Genomic DNA, 12,031 nt, shown 5'->3' with positions numbered 1-12,031 from the left:
GGCCACAGTAAAATTAAGGTCCTAAAGTAGTCTCCTTGCCCATTCCAAAGTCTCCTGTCCTAAATATGAGATACATTATGCTCAGAAAAGTTCCTGAACAGGAAAGGTTAAGATGTCTTGGGGTTTACTTGTCATAAACCTTATTAAGGATATTGTTTTACTCACTCATCCAACATGCATTTTTTCTACCACATCAGTGCAAATACACATAAAATAGAACCACAAACAGGACCATGAAGAAAGTGCACCTGTGTTTCCCAGGAGGACACTTCTGTCTTGTAATAGAAACCAATAATGTTGTACATTATGCTTCTGGAAATGCTTTGAAATTGTTAATGCTGATATTTTATGTCTACTTTTGTGATGTAAATGATCTTGTAAAAATATTTTAAAAACATATTTTATTAAATATGCTATTACAGTTGTTCCATTTTTTCTCTTCTGTACTGCCCTCCATTCTGTATGACCCTTCCCACTATCAATCTCTCATCATAGTTCATGTCTATGGGTCATATAGACAAGTTCTTTGGCTTCTCCATTTTTCATACTATTCTTTATATTACTTCCCCATTTTTTACCCTACTCCATTCACACTATTTTTTTCCTATTTTTTAAATCTTCCAATGCCTAACATGTTTCTGCCTCAGGCCATTTATACTTACTCTCTACTATGTGGAATGTTCCCTTACTCCATTAAGGTTGGTACTTGAAGGTTACTCTATCATAGGTTTCTTTCTTGACCACCTTTGGAAAATGGTCATTGTTTATTTCCATGCAGAATATTCTTTCACTCTGAGGTATTCTTTTAAGAAAATTCTTACCCATTCTGTTCATGAACCACAGGCAAGAAAACATGGATCAGACTGAAAGTGACCAGAGTCAGGGAGGGGAATAATGGTGGAAAAAAAGGAAGAGACCAGACAATGAACATGTATGAATGACCCAAGGACATGGACAGAAGTGTGAGAAATGGGTGATGGGTTGGGTGGAGGAGGGCAAAGGGGGAAAAACTGAGACAACCATAATAAAATAACAGTAAAAAATGATGCAAAAAATTCTCACCCAAGGATTTGTCTTTATTCATATTAGAGAGAGAAGGCGGAAATAGAGAGAAACACCCTGACCAGAGATTGAATCCCCAACCTAAATATGTGTCCTGACAGAAACTCAAACCTGCAAGTTTTGGGTATGAGGGATGACACTCCAGGCTGCTGACCCACCCGGCCATGTCAGTCTGGGTTGTTCTTCATGGTCCTCATGAGTCCTCACCTATTGAATGTTTGCTTGTTCACTTTATTATCTCTCTTCCCCAGCTAGAACTTAGACTCTATGAAAGCATTGGCTTTATCTCTTTTGTTTACAACATGATCCACAGTTCATAAATCAGTGTCTACTCATACTCAGTTTTCAATAACTATTTGTTAAATGAGTAAGAGTGTTAAGCTTTGAGTCCAGCTGTATCAGTATGTTGAATTTTTCAACTATTGGTGACTGAAGTATATCATCCATAACATATACTTTCTGGACAGATGTGTAGTGCATTTTCAGAAGCACAGCTCATTTTCTACTTTCCTGTGCATTCCCACTCACTGTGTGCACCCCAATGTTTGGACACAAAGATTTCATGCATCCAAAAGCAAATGAATCATCTGCAACAATTTTATAGTTTTATTTAGAAAGATGTCTCATGAAGTGGCAACTAATATCAGAAAAGGCATTGAATATGAGATTATTTAAAGGTTAAGCATCTTTTTATAGTTGAAAGTACTTTGTACATGTGAAATGTAACTATCAAAAATGATTCCAAATATCTACATAGAATATTAACATGGTAGTATCTACCAGTAATAAAGATATAAAACATTCAATATGCTAGTTCAGGGATTAACATTTATAATTTTTATATAGATTCTCAGGAGCTCTATACTGTACAAAACCTACCCACACAAATATATGCCTTTGTCTAATTTGCTGTCTCAATAGGATAAGAGGCTTCAATGGCCCACTATTTGTAAGATTTTCCTTGGACAAGCTAATATTCTCATGCTGGTGTTATGGGGGATGAGTAGCATAACACAAATATTCAGTTCTATCTTATGGTGATATTTCCCCTCCTGGAATCTTTTTTAATTATTATTTTAAATAATCATTTGAGTTTAGGATTATTTTAGAGTGACAGAAAAAAAATCAAAACAGTGCAGATTCAATGCAACCCTATGACAGTCTGAGTAATAGTCTGCAAAAGAATCATCCTCTTTCCTGGAACCTTCCAGACTTACCTTCTATGTCCTGAAAGGACTATGTGGATGTGATTAAAGTAAGAATTTTATGTGGGATCATCTTTGGGGACCGATAAGGCACTCCCAGGTAAAACTAAAAGGAAGTCAGAGAGATGTGACCACAGACAAAAGATGAAAGAGGAGTGTGCTATGTGAACTTGGAAGTAGAGACAAAGGGGTCATCACCATGAACCATGGAAAACCAGCAGCCACCAGAACATGCATGGTTCTTGCAACAAACTGACTTTTGTCCAGGGAAAATGATTTTGATCTTATGGATTCCAGACTGTGAATAAGTAGTTTGCAGTAATTTGTTATAGCAGCCGTACAAATGAATACGATTCTTGCTTAATATTCCCTGCAGGATATATCTGTACTGCTAAGAAACCAAGATCGACACAGTATGATTTTCTAAACTGCAGATTTTAATCAGATTTCATTAAGTTTGCCCCTAATATCCTATCCTCTGCTTGCATTTAGTTACTGTGTTTCCTTCATCTTGTCTGGTCTGTGACAAGCTCTCCTTCTTTCCCTACTTTTGTTGACCATGACAGTGTTGAGAGTATTAGTCAGGTATTTCACAGAATGTTCTTTGACTGGCATTACAGTTTTCAGAGACTAAAGTGAAATGTTTTTCAATCACATCATGTCAGCAAGATTTGTCTCTTTTCCTCAATTATTTATTTTCTGAGTCATTTCTTAGTGTTTCCAAGTATTTATTTTGTATTACGGAAAATAACCAATACAAGGTATCATTTTGGCTCAGATTGTTCCACTTTCACCATTTGTAGCTCTTTCTGTTTGTGTCCCATTGACAGAGCTTCATTCCTTCGCTGTTGTTTTTTTAGCACTCCCTCACTTTCTGTTACTACACAATGCTACATAGAGGCTTGTCTTGTATTTCCAGTACCCCTACCACAAAATCAACTATCTGTTATGGGACAAACTCCCAGAAACTCGGTTCTTCCTGTCAATGCAGTAAAGAATTAAAGATCAATGAGTCTATTAACATGTAAGCAGGGTTTATCGGTGCTACATTCTCAGGAAAGACAAGGGGCCTAGCTAAGGTGGGGCCAGGGCACTGAAAGGCATAAGTTCAGGGTGAAGGACAGTAAAGGAGGCAAGGGTAGCAGTGGCCAAAAGTGAAGTGGGGTGGCAAGAATGAATATCCTTTGTTCTGCCTTGGCAGGCAGAGGGTTGAGAGGATTACATATTGAATGACATATAAAAGTGGTGGTAGCTTTCTCCAACTGGGGAGTAATTACCCCAGGGTGTATATGGACTTCTTTCTTTAGGCACTATATGCCCTTTGGGTCCTTTCAGGATACCAGGCAAAAGCACAGTTTCAAAAACTTTCTTTCCCAGACAGTGGAAAAGATACATACAATTCAAGGACTGCTGAGACAGTGGGTGGGACATGGATCCCTCCTCCTCCCTGCTTTGGTTTCCTCTCTGGCTACCTTTTCTACCATCACAGTTCTATGAAGAGTCTCCTTTCTTTTGTTAAAGAGTGGCATTGAAAACCAATATTTGCCTCCCAATTCTGCTTGTTGATACTGGAGTTTTACTTCTAGGCACTCTTGTCCACAGAAGTAGGAGGTGTATATTTATGTACTCTGTATACATTTGTAATGTAGAGTTATACTCTACCTGTCCATCATAACTCTATGAAGCCAAACACTACTGTATACTGATGATTCTGACTCTCATCTACAATTTTCAAAGAGTGTGCCACGGAATTTTTAAAGAAGTAACACCTGACTCTTTAGTCAGAGGCACAAACCTCTTTCTCTTAAATTATCAAATAAAAAAATGACAGCAACCTGGCTGGTGTAGCTCAGTGGATTGAGTGTGGGCCTGCGAACCAGACAATTGCGGTTCGATTCCCAGTCAGGGCACATTCGTGGGTTGCAGGCCAGTTCCCAGCAGGGGCCAGTTCCCAGCAAGGGGTGCACCAGAAGCAACCATACATTTATATTTCTCTCCCTCTCTCCTTCCCTTCCCCTCCAAAGATAAATAAATAAAATCTTTAAAAAAAAATGACAGCAGCCAACACAGTAGTCATCCAGTGGGAATGAATGGAAATTTTAACTATTTTTTTTATCACATTAGCAAAAAATATTTTTTGGTATCCTGCAGAGTTTTAGTAATTAGTTATGTGTGACATGAGAGGGAAATGGTTGACCATTGCTGCTCTCACCTAGTTCACCCCAACTTGTCCCTTTTCTTATCTGTAAGTTTCTTCTCTGATAGTGAGAGACTTGTTCTCAATGAATTCCATTCATCAATTTCTTGGTGTGACTGGTTTGCAGGTAAATCAGTTCTATATTTGTTTTTAATTTAAACTTTACTGTATTTTTTCATTACCATGTAGTCTGCTTAAACCCCTCCCTGAAGCGATCACCACACTGCTGTCCATGTGCATGAGTCCTTTTTTCTAAATTTTGCTCAATCCCCCCACTCCCAATCTCCCCACAACTAGCTGCCATCTGCTTTCCATTCATGAGCCTGTCTCCTTGCTTCTGAGTTCAATTTCTTCTTAATCTATACCCCCATGAGAATCAACTTCACACGACTATATAGTTTTTTTATGGTTTCTTTGTCTTTTAACTTTGCTTTCAGATCTTTGTAGTACCATCAAATTTTTATTTTTATTTTTATTCTTTTAATATGTTTTTCTGATTATGCCATTACTGTTGTCTTATTTTCCCCCTTCATTACCCTCTACTATGCACACCCCCTCCCCCAATGCTGCCATTTAGTTCATGTCCATGTGTCACAAGTTCTTTACATTCTATATTTCCCATTCTATTCTTGCCCTCCCACCTGTCTATTTATTCTACCTACCATCTATACTACTTATTTTCTGTACCTTCTCCTCACCTCTCCTCCACCACTCCCCTGTTAACTCTCCTTATGATCTCCATTTCTATGGTTGTGCTCCTGATCTAGGTGTCCATTTAGTTTGCTTGTTTTAGGTGTGGTTGTTAATAACTGTGAGTTTGCTGTCCTTTCACTGTTCATATTTTTTATCGTCTCTGTCTTAAATAAGTCTCTTTAACATTTCATATAATAAGGGCTTGGTGATGATGAACTCCTTGAATTTGACCTTATCTGAGAAGCACTTTATCCGTCCTTCCATTCTAAATGAAAGCTTTGCTAGATAGAGTAATCTTCAATGTAGGTCTTTGGATTTCATGACTTAGAATACTTCTTTTCAGCCCCTTCTTGCCTGAAAGGTCTCCTCTCAGAAATCAGCTGACAATCGCTTCTTGGGCTTTTGGGTAAGGTCAAGTGTAGAAATCAGCTGACAGTCTGATGGGTACTCCTTTGTAGGTCATTGTCCCCTATCTCTTCCTTCTTCTAGGATTCTCTCCTTCATTTTAGTCTTGGGTAATGCAATTATGATGTGTGTTGGTGTGTTCCCTCTTGGGTCCACCTTCTTTGGGATTCTCTGAGCAACCTGGACTTCCAGGAAATCTGTTTCCTTTGCCAGATTGGGGTAGTTTTCTTTCATTATTTGTTCGAATAAATTTTCCACTTGTTACTGTTCCTCTTCCCCTTCGGGTGTCCCTATAATTCAGATGTTTTAATGTTTAAAGTTACCCAGGAGGTTCCTAAGCCTCTGATCATTTTTTTGCAGTGTTGTTTCTTCATTCTTTTCTGTTTTGTTGGGGTTTTTTTCTTCTTGTCCACTTGATTGATTGTACTTCCAGTTTCCTTCCCATTGCTATCGGTTCCCTGTGCATTTTGCTTCATTTCACTTAGTGTAGCCTTCATTATTTCATCTAATTTGTGACAAATCAACCAGTTCTGTGAGCATCCTGATCACCAGTGTTCTGAACTGTGGATCCGATATGTTGGCTATCTCTTTGTTGCTTAGAAGTATTGGCTCTAGTGCTTTCAGCTGTTCTTCTTCTTGAGACATAATGTTTTGGTCTGTTTGCAACTGTTACATATGAGGTGCAGAGCCCTAGGTGTTTACCAGGGTGGGGCAACCCGAGTTGCTGGGTTGTGATGCTGCATGTGGGGGTGAGGTCAGAGAGGGACAATGGCATTTTACTGCTCTCTCTCAGATTTTGGTCGCCTCTGCTGCTTCTTGAATGCAAATTGGGCCCTTCTGGTGCTGGATCCCAGGTGGGTGGGCTTGTGTACATTCTAGGACCCTGAGGGTCTGTCTCTCCAAGGAACTCTCTATGAGCCTGGGAGCCTCTCCCAACACCTCGACCCCTGAAAGTTTTTTCAAATGGTGCTTTTAGGCTTTTTCTCTGGTAGCTGGGTCCTGAGTTGTGCAGTGTGTTTCACTGCTCGCTCCTTTGCCTGGTTTATCTGCATGCCAATGTGTGACCATAGTCAGTATCTGCCTTGCACCTTCACTGGGTCTGCCCATTGCCACCCCATGCCTGGGATCTGCCAAACACCACCTGTGAACCTGGGTTGGTCTTGCTACTTTTTCCTGCTGCCACCTCTCTCCACCAGCCATAGACTCTGCCCTTCTTACAGGTCTGGATGAATGGTTCATTATTGTCGGACTTCAGTACAGTTCAATTTTCTCTTTGTTCTGGTTGTGTTCTTGTATCTAAATGTTTGTTGTTCATAAACTTGTTTGTGCAAGGAGGTACAGTGTTTCCATCTATGCCTCCATCTTGCCTGGAAGTCTACCATCAGATTTTTAAAAGGCTCTGTGTTCACTCTAGGATTCTCTTGTAATCCTGGCCGCTTCTTTCTAATTTGTGCATATTAAATTTCATGCTTTGCTGTGTATAGTTCCATGGGTTGTAACAAATGCAGAGTCCTGTGTTCACCAGCCCATTACTGGGGAAATTAATTTTATTATTCTAAAATATTCGTTTTTAATCCCTTTTATAGACAACCATTCTTCATTCTTCCAATACTTAGAAGTCATTGAGCTTTTCTTCATTCCTGTTTTGTACATGTAATCACAAAATAAGGCGTCTCTAGGTCTTGCTTCTTTTATGTTAAAATCCACTTTAGGCTCGTCCATATTGGTGGATGAGTGAATATAATTCTATTTTATTACTGAACAGTGTTCCAGTTTAACAATGTTCTACAGTTTGCAAGTGCATCCGGTTGCTTCTGTCAATTTTTAACCTCAATAACACTTAGAAACATTTGTGTAGAGGTTTATGGTGGAACATATGGTTTCACTTTACATTGAAGATTCAATTCTGTCAGTGTGTGAACTGACAGCTGTTGGAGCAAAATGTTTTGAAAAAAATTTTTCGTCATATATTTGCCTTTGCACCTTTTATAAAAATTAGTTGATTGTATGTCTATGAATCATTTCTGGATGCTATAACATGTTCCATTTATTTGTGGGTCCATCTTTTCCCTAATTCTAGACTGTCTTCTTCACTATATGTTATATTTAGTTGTGAAATGAAACAACTTTAATACTCATACTGTGTTTTTATTTTTCATAATGATTTTACCTATTAGTTTTGGAATTACATATGAATTTATAATGAGCATGACAATATTTATATTTAAAAAAAGCCTTACATTGGTTTCAATTGTGATCCTATAAAGCAGCCACTCTAAGTCTCCCGATCTATGAATTCGGTATATCTTTACATTCATTTATCTAAAATTTTATTCTTCTGTAGGCTATAATTTTTCATCACTTTTAAGACAAATATCTTAAATATACTCAAAGAACTAAACTAAATCTTGGACAAAGAACTGAAGGAAAACAGGAAAATGTGATCTCAAAACATAGTGAATATTAATAGAGACAAAAATTATAAGAAGTAACCTGATAGAAACTCTAGAGTAAAACCAAGAAGAGATGAGGGAGACATCAGGAAGGCTCAGATTTCCTGATGTTAAATGTTAGTATCTTCTGTACTTTTCAAAGAAACTTAAAATTCACTATCAGGTTAGGATAGAATAACAATATATGAGGTAGATGGAGAGGGCTTTTCATCTTCTGAATTCAACAAATCAGGGGTAAAAAGAAGAAAATCTTACCTTGTGTGACAGTATGAGGGGACCTGGAGAGTATTAGGCTACTTGAAATACACCAGTCATAGAAAGACAAATACCATATGACCTCACTTATGTGTGGGATCCAATGAACAAAGTAACCTGATTTACAAAACAGAAACAGGCATGGATACATGGAACAGACTGACAACTGTCAAGGAAGAGAGGAGCTGAGAAGAGGGGACTGGATGAAAGTGGGTGAATGGATGAGTCAAAGAACATATATGACAAAGTCTTCCAGGAAGTATTCAGCCATGTAATATGAAAAATAAGCATTTATTGAAAAAATATAAAATACAAGAAATATTGTGCATAGAACAATGATTCCTCAGTCCCCTTCCAAGAAGACACCATGGGATCTCCCACAGTTCTCCCAATTGCTAGCATGTGCCCTGTCTTATTATCCTGCATCTCATTGGCAGTCTAATCCCTCTTCCCTTTCAAAGGTGATTTTAGTTTTGGGAACAGCCAGAAGTTGCAGGTTGCCAAATTTGAGCTGTAGAGGTGCTGAGTCATTTGGGTGATTTCATGTTTCACCACAAAACTCTGCATGAGACATGGTGCATGATCAGGTACATTGTCATGATGAAGCTGCCAGTCACCAGTTGCCCAGAGCTACAGCCTTCTGAGTCTTCCAAATAATTTTCATGGAGGACTGTTCCAGCTTAATGCAATATTTGATGTAGATTTGTTGCTCTACTGGCTCAGTCATTTTGAATGCTTTGGTCTCAGAGTACACATAGTTGTTTTCTCCACTCATCTATTGATGGACACTTGTGCTGCTTCCATATTTTGGCGACTGTAAATAATGGTTCAATGAGCATAGGGGTGCTTATGTTCTTTTGAATTATGTCTTGGGTTTCTTTGAATATATTTCCAGAAGTGGGAATGTTTAGTCCAAAGCAGTTTTAGTTTTTGAGGTATCTCTATATGCTTTCCACAGTGGTTGCACCAGCCTGCTTCCCTTCAACATTCCAAAAGGATTCCGTTTTCTTCACATCCTTGCCAGCACTTGTTTCTTAATTTATTGATAATAGCCATTCTGGCAGGTGTTAGGTGATATCTCATTATGTTATGTTTTTAATTTGCATTTATCTGATGATTAGTGATGTTGAATACTTTATGTCTACTGGCCATCTGTATGTCCTCTTTGGAGAGGTGTCTATTCATATTGTTTGTTCATTTTTTAATTAGATTGTTTGTTTTATTGTTGTTGAGTTTTATAAGCTCATTATAGATTTTGAATATCAACCCCTTCTCAGGTGTTTTGGCAAATATAATCTCCCACTCTGTGGCTTGTCTTTTTATTGTTGATGATTTCCTTTGCTGTGCAAAAACTTTTTTCTATGATGAAATCCCATTTGTTTATTTTTTCTTTTGTTTCCCTTGCCTGGGGAGATATATCTGGTAAAATATTGCTGTGAGCAATGTCTGAGATTTTACTGGTTGTTTTCTTCTAGGATTTATATGGTTTTTGATATAATATTTGTCTTTAATCTATTTCGAGTTTAATCTTTGTATGGTATAAGAAGGCGGTCTAGTTTCATTTTTCTCCATGTATCTGTCCAATTTTTCCAACACCATTTATTGAATAAACTATATTTAGTGAATTGCATGTGCTTGCTTCCTCTATTGAATATTAATTTGACTATAAAGGTGTGAATTTATTTCTGAACTCAGTAATGATCTATTGATCTATGGGTTGTTTTAAGTTTTTAGCATGCAGTTTTGATTACTATAGCATTATAATATAGTTTATTAGGTAATAACAATTTCTCCAACTTTGTTCTTCTTCCTCAGTACTGTGGCTGCTTTGTGAGGCCTTTTGTTTTCATATAAATTTTTGAAATATTCATTCAAATATTTATGCAAGTGCCCCCCCTTTGTCAAATATTAATTAACCATAGAGACATGGGTTTATTTCTGGGTTCTTTATTCTGTTCTTTTTATCTGTGTCTGTTTGCATGTATGCTAGTGCCACACTATTCTGGTTACAGTAGCCTTGTAATCTAGTTTGATTTTAGGTATTGTGATTTCTCCTATTCTCTTCTTCTTTCTCAAAGTTGATGCAGCTGTTTGGGATAGTTTATGGTTTCATATAAATTTCTTAAATATTTGTTTTATATCTGTGAAATATGTCATTGGTATTTCAGTAGGGATTGCGTTATGCTTTGAATAGTATGGACATTTTAATGATGTTAATTCTTCCAATTCATGAACATGGTGTATGCTTCCATTTATTTGTGCCTTCCTTAATTTCTTTCTTCATTGTTGTGCAGTTTTCTGAGTACAGGTCTTTTACCTCTTTGGTTAAGTTCATTCCTAAGTACTTTATTTTTCTTGTTGATATAGTAAATGGTTGTTTCCTAATTTCTGTTTCTGATATTTCATTGTTGGTGTACAAAAAGTACCTATGATTTCTGAATAATGACTTTGTATCCTACTGCTTTTTCAACTCACTTATTAGGTGGAATAGTTTTTTGGTGGAGTCTATAGGGTTTTCTGTGTATACTATCATGTCATCTGTGAATAATAACAGTTTTACTTTCTCCTTTCCAATTTGGATGCCTTTTATTTTTTTTCCTTGACTGATTGGAAGTGGCTAGAACTTCCAATATTATGTTGAGAAGTAGTACAAATGGATATACTTGTCTTGTTTCTGATCTTAGGGGAAAGTTTAATTTTTACCCATTGAGTATGATATTAGCTGTAGGTTTCTCATATGTGGCTTTTATTATGTTGAGGTATGGGTAGATGGAAATTTTAATAATGTTAATTCTTCCTATCAATGAACACTGTATGTGCTTCCCCTTATTTGTATCTTCTTCATTTTCTTTCATCAGTGCCTTATAATTATTCAATTATAGGTCACTCACATGCTAGAATACAGGGCATTCTTGCAAAAGCAGCTACACATACAGTCAAATGGTACCCAGGGGCACTGTATAGGAGAAAGAGCTGAGCACAAAGAATCTTGTGCTTTTTCATACATGATGGAAATGTTCTATTATCTTGATTCTAGTAGTAATTACATAACCATACACATTTGACCAAGTTCTTAGAATTATACACACACACACACCAAATGTGTGAATCTTACTGTTTGTAAATTATGCATTTAGAAAATTAAGAAAGGAAAAATAATAAGTAATACCAAAACATGATGCACACTTGCTATTCAGTCAGGTCCCCATAGGCAGTTTAATTACTTCTTCCCTAAGAAAGTGGGATGAGGAACTGAGATGTTCTCATGGGGCACATTCCCTGAGAGCTCCATTGCTCTATAATTTACTCCTGGATCCCTTTCACTGTCCTCTGAAATCCAACACTCCACATGATTTCATTTTAGAGGGAATGGACTTCATGCTGGATTCTTTGGTCATCATACATAAATCTGAAAGATAATAGCCATCATTCAATATAGCCTTTCTGTCTACTGAAAGGAAACCTGCAACCATAGCCAAGAAAATCACCTGAAGATAAAATTATATATTGAGAAAGGTTAAAATTGTACATATTTAGTCAGTTGTTTTATACACTTTCCTTAATTGCTCTTTATAGCCACAATCCCATAAATTATGTAGGAAGAGTAATTTTATTATGTTTATTTTACAGATAAGGAGAAGGTAAGGGACTACAGCAAGGTCACAGTAAAAATTCATGGTGAATTTGGAACTTGAGCCCGGAGTTCTGGGTCCTTGTTAATGTTTTTTATTCTTTATCTACTCTGTCTCAGAGAACTTCGG

This window comes from Artibeus jamaicensis, unplaced genomic scaffold (genome assembly GCF_021234435.1).
Source record: "Artibeus jamaicensis isolate MK-2021 breed Jamaican fruit bat unplaced genomic scaffold, CSHL_Jam_final scaffold_614, whole genome shotgun sequence".
In the NCBI taxonomy this organism is placed as follows: domain Eukaryota; kingdom Metazoa; phylum Chordata; class Mammalia; order Chiroptera; family Phyllostomidae; genus Artibeus; species Artibeus jamaicensis.
This window is presented reverse-complemented; position numbering follows the sequence as displayed.